Raw genomic sequence first — 5802 nt, 5'->3', positions numbered from 1 at the left:
ATATATTAACATCCTCTCTCTATATATATATAGATAGAGAGAGAAAGAGGATGTTAATGAGTTTCTAAAGTACCAAGGCTGGGCTTGAAATTGTGATCCTCCTGCCTCCGTCTTCCAGAATGCTGGAATTAATTACATGCCTAGACTACCATGCTCTACTTATCTTTATGTATTGTATTTTCTCCAGACATAAAGAACCAATCTGAGATAGATTAGATGATTGATAGATAGATAGATAGATAGATAGATAGATAGATAGATATCAGTATATAGATATATAGATATAGACATAGATATAAATATAGATATAGATATCAGGGCAACTGCCTTATGTGAATGATTGTAGCACCCAAGAAGTTCTACGAAAGTTGTCCATAGGCTTGGGACACTGAATGCTGGAAGTATGACTCAACCCAAGTCTACAGGCCTGAGAACCAGGGATTCCCAGATATAGCTATCATCTTAAAGCAAAAACCCTGAGAACATGGAGAGGAGGCTGTTGGCATAAATTCTGGGGCCCAAAAACTAGAAAGCCTAGACTTCTGATATGCAAGGTAGGCAGTGAGTATATCCTCACTCTTGGGGAGGGAGAACAATTGACCTCCTTCCTGTGTTGATGTCTGTGTTCCCCCAGCTAACTGGATCCCCATTACAGCTTATAGCTAGATGTCCTTTCAAAGCTTCATGTGAGGGCTGGGGAGAGAGCTCAGCAGCTTAAGCACCTGCCTGATGAGCATAAGGTCCAGGGCCAGTGAGATAGCTCAGTGGTCTAAGCACCTAGTTTGGCAAGCCCATGAACCAGGTTCGATCCCCAGTCCCACATGCTGTACCAGCCCCACCCCTGGGGCACACTGAGCCAGCAACTAAGTCTGGGAGCACAACTATAATCCCAGTGCTAGGGAGGCTGAAAACAGGAGTATAACTATGAGTCCAAGCTGTATAGTGAGGTCCTATACCAAATACATAAAAAAAAAGAAGTCCAGAGTTTGATCCCTGGTACCACAAAATAAAATAAATTAAATTAAATAAAAAACAAATGAAGCCTCATGTGCTCATAAGTGGAGATTTTGAAAGTTGGCTGGGTCCAGGATATGTGATACTAGGATTAAGAATGTGTGGCACTACATTAGTCCACTGATAGGAATTAGGACAGCTCTGGAAGTAGCTAAATGGATTTCCTGACCGAAGAAATACCACCCAGGGTGAGGGTGGCACCACTCGAAAGGCTTGTTGCCTGGATGAGACAAAAGGAGAAAAGAGATTTGCCTTGATGCTGCTGTTGTCTTCTGCTTATTGTTGGTTGCTGCCTTCTGCCTGTCTACCATGAACTGGTTGTCCTCTGTGATGCCCATCTGTTATGCCACCCTGCCTTGGAGCCAGCCATCTGTGAACTGAAAGCTCTACAAACTGAGCCAAAACAAACCTTTCCTCCTTTCACTTGTGATGTCAGTTTATAGGTGTCATCAAGGAGCAAAGTAACTAAGACATATTTTGGTAACACAAGTTGGGTCATTGCTATGATCATACCTGATGATTTGCCTCAGGGGCCTTTAGGAAAGGTTTGGAGATGCCAGTTGAAGAATCAGCTTTAAAATGCAGTAAGCCAAGCTTGATGGGAGGCTCTAGTCAGAGCTCAGCAGGAAGGAATGATAATAGAAAGGCAGTCAGTGAAGACCAGAATCAGAAGGTTTCTGTTGGGAAGAAGGATTCCACTGACTCTTGGGCTCCAGATGAAGTGTTATGCTCTGGCAGAAAATTTGTTTAAATTTTGCAAAGTCCAGAGACTTTGCCTAGGACTAAGATTAGGGGCAGCAGACTAATCTGGTGGAAGAAATTTCAAGGCAGTCTCATGTGTAGGCACTGGCATGACTACTGTTGGGGAAAGTTAAGAACAAAGAGCCCAGAAGAATGACTTTTGAGTTTGGCCAAAAAGAAAGATCCAGTAAAGTTGTGAACTACAAAGATGAAACTGAGGAGAACTTGGTTTCTGAGAAGAAACAGGACAAAAGAGAAGATGGCATCACAAGAACAAGCAGAAATCCACCATTGTAGCCTGAAAATCACAACAAAGACTTTTCTATAAGAAGAGAACCCCAGAACACCATTTTCTACAATGATGACAGTCTAGGGAATATTATCCTCAGGAGCCGGTTCATAGTACTCAGCAATTCAGGCACTTGACACCTAGAACAAGAGATAAGGAACCTTGGCTACTGCTCCGATGGTGGCAGACCTTTTCATCATCTGTGTGGTGCTGGTTTTAGGTGCACGCAGAATGCAGGTGCTGTGGGGTCGGATTTCTACCCAAATTTCCATCGAGATTTCAGAAGAAGACCAGGGAGGCCAGGAAGTACATACATCCCTGAGAGGACAGTGTGTAAAGCTGTGAGTGTGAAGTCAAAGGTGCTGTGGAGACTCCAGCGGGTAGGAGAAGCCAGCAACATGGACCATCTGTGGAGAGCTCAAAGGAGTAAGCAAAGTTAGCCCAAGGGAAAAGCCATGAGAACAGCAACTGGCAGTGCATTAAGGGCAGAGCCACCCATGGCCTTTGGCGTTCACACTTTGCCAGACTTCCCTGGAAGCTGGACATGGAAGTACTGAGCTTAATATTTGCTTGCTGTACTACATTTTGGTCCTGTTTTGCCCCCAGTCTTTTCTATCCCCCTATTTGTACTTGGGGAAATGGGGATGTTTATCTTGTACCACTGCATCTTTAACTTTCATTTCATCTGTACAGGAGTCACACTCTCCAAGGAAACTTTGATCTTGGCTTTTTCAGCAATGCTGAAACTGTTAGTTCTCTGGCAACTCTTAGAGATGGACTAACTGCCCTCTTCATAAAGGAATGTGCACGTGGGCTTTAGAAGACAGGGGAGAGATGTTATGGCTTGTATCTATATGTTCCCACAAAGCCTCAAGCACTGATAGGTGGGGCTTTTCAGAGTTGGATGGATCCAGGGCATATGATACTAGGGATAAGTGTGTGTGGCACTACATTAGTCTGCTGATAGGAATTAGTGTAGTTCTGGGTGTTGCTGAATGGATTTAGTGAACCAAGAAGCACCACTGTGTTGTGGTGGTGCTACCCAAAAGAGCTGTACCTGAATGGGATCAAAGGGGAAAAGAAATTTCCCTTGCTGCCATTTGCTGCTTGCTGCCTTCTGCCTGCCATACCATGACCTACTTTTCTTCTGTGATGCCCCTCTGCCACGCCACCCTGCCTTGGAGCCAGCCAACTACGGGCTGAAACCTCTACAAATTGTGTGGCAAAGTAAGCCTTTCTTCCTTTAACTTCTGGCTGTCAAGTATTTTGTCTCACACCACAAGAGAAGCAACCCAGTCCCCCCCCCCCGCCACGGGGGCACATTTCCCTAGCACCTCATTCATTCAGGCTCACAGGACGACCTCCTCTGGAAATACACCCAAATAATACACTCTCCAGGTTTTTAGATATTCCCTAATCTAACCAAAGTGCCACCAAAATCATCACACATATGCATTTCAAATTATTCTTCAAATAAGGGTGATGTATTTTTAAAATTTTATGGAAGGAGAAAATATTACTGACCTCTGACAAATCTTGGCCATTGATTTAAAAGCAACTTTTGCCAGGGTTAGAGATGAGTGACAGAGCACCTGCCTGGCAAAGCATCTGCCTGCCTGTACTTGTACTCAAGTACAGGGTCATGAGTTCAATTCATGGTACGAGAGAGAGAGAGAGAGAGAGAGAGAGAGAGAGAGAGAGAGAGAGAGAGACAGGGAGAGACAGAGACAGAGAGAGACAGACAGCAAGAGAGAGCTTGAGAGAGAAACAGAGACAGAGACAGAGAGAGAAAGACAGAGACAGAGAGACAGAATGAGAGCAATTTCCATCACAGAAAACAAGAACATGTGGCAGAAAGGCCTGTGTTTATATCCCAGCTCAAGCACTTACTCACTGTGGGACTTCTGCAACTGTCTTTAGCTCTCTGTACCTCAATTTTGCCATCTATAAAATAAATAGTAGTGCCTAACATTACCATTGTGAGGACTAAGTGAGGTTGTATGTATAAAGCATTATCACAGTGCTGGCATCAGGGAAGTGTGAGAGGCAGTTCTTACATCTCCACCCTTCTCAGCTCTTTTTACACACAGAGAAAAAGCAGTTAGCACACCATTAGGAAAGGGCAGTGGACATAGTGTAGTCAGGATAACGCATTTACACTGACAGATAATCATAAATGTATGAGACCCAAGTACTGAAGCTTCCAGATGCTACCTAAAGAAGTTGGAAGCACAGTTTACCTGAGCCATGGAAGGTCCCTGGAAGTGAGAAAAGCATGATTATTTCCTGGAGGAGGATGGATTGGCCAGGCCCAATTCAGGCCCCAGAGTGGGTAGCAGGAGCCAGGTACTGAGTGCGACAGGAGAAGGAGAGCATTCAAAAGCAGAAGAACCACTGGGGGGAGAAGGATGTGGCCACACAGGAAGGGGCTGGGGTGGAGATGGGGCTGGATGCACACGGCAGAGGTAGGAGGAGGTCCTTCCAAGGGTGTGGAGTAATAGCAAGGAGAGGTGAGGCCTAAGAAACAGGCATGTACATTGTACACGCTCTTTGCAGACTGCTTTAAGGATCCAGTAGGAATGGAAGCAAACAGTAAGACAGATGACCATAGGGGAACACAAGACCTGAGTAAACTTCACCTTGTTTTCTGAGGATGGCTCTAGAACTTCATTTGCAAACTAGGTGGGAGGAAGTAGATCTCCCTGCACACCAGACCCAGAACAAAAGCCAAAGCCTGGGATGGGGACAGCGAGGACTTTAAAGCAGCAAGTGGACCATGCACAAGGGGCCGGGAGCAGTGAGCTCAGGGCACACAGGTCTCTGCAAGAGACTCTGCCTCCAAACAGGTCTCCATTGCTCAGAAACAAACTCAAGTGATGCCTTTTCTTTCTTTACTATAAATGGATGTTTATTTTAAAATAAAGTCATTATGGAAATAATTGTTCAGAAGCAGAGGCTTTACTGGAGTGACGTGGAGCATGGAGTTGCTCCGGGCTCCAGCTGGGTCTGCTGGCTTTCTCATGCCTTGTTACAAGATTCGATCACAACAGATAGCATGGGCTGAGCCTCTGAAAGGCCTATGCAATCAGACTTAGATGAACTTTACCCTAGCTTCTCTCAGTGTCAGGTTAGGTGTGGTTTTAAGAAACTTTAAAAACAATGGTAAGTGGAAGAGGTGCCTCTACTTATTCTCCTGAGGTCACCAAAAACCTGAACAGAGAGAATTCGGTGCTGGAGCTAGGAGAGAACCTACAGCTGCTGTGACACCAGCTCACTACACGAGCAAGTGGGAGGAGAAAGAATCTTGAGGTACAGTGCAGGCCAGCACCCCACACTCATACCAAACCCTGTCCTTCCATCAGTCCAAGGTACCTCGCTCACACAGGGCAGGTCCTGCATGAAAAGACTGACATGAGGAGCACAGCAGGAAGCAGAGCCAGGAGCCCAAGGTGCAGCTACAGGGCATGGCCACGACAAGTGGTGGCACACTGCTGCAATTGCAGCCTCCAGAAGGCTTAGGCGGGAAGGTCCCAAGTGGGAGCCCAGGTTGTGCAATTTAACAAGACCCTGTCTCAACATAAATAGGGCTGGAGACCTGGCTCAGCGCAAAGGTCCTGGGCTCAATTCTTAGTAGCACAGAAAGAAGAAAAGGAAGACAGAGAAAAGAAGGAAGGAGGGAGAGAAGAAAAGAGGAAGGGGAGAGAGAGAGAGAGAGAGAGAGAGAGAGAGAGAGAGAGAGAGAGAGAGAGAGAGAGAGA

At 45.7% G+C, this 5802-nt stretch overlaps 1 protein-coding gene and 1 pseudogene across 2 annotated transcripts in view; one reads left to right on the top strand and one right to left on the bottom strand.

The window, feature by feature from the left end:
• The window catches only part of LOC111812865, a 1674-nt pseudogene extending 1024 nt beyond the window's left edge, over positions 1–650 (bottom strand).
• Positions 1–5802, top strand: part of Casr (calcium sensing receptor) — a 51651-nt gene that overhangs the window by 34169 nt on the left and 11680 nt on the right. The gene's annotated exons all lie outside the window — the stretch shown is intronic.

The sequence above is a fragment of the Octodon degus genome, unplaced genomic scaffold (assembly GCF_000260255.1).
Source record: "Octodon degus isolate 3935 unplaced genomic scaffold, OctDeg1.0 scaffold00147, whole genome shotgun sequence".
NCBI classification, from domain to species: Eukaryota; Metazoa; Chordata; class Mammalia; order Rodentia; family Octodontidae; genus Octodon; species Octodon degus.
Note: the sequence above shows the minus strand (reverse complement) of the source record. Positions and strands in the feature narration are given on the sequence as shown.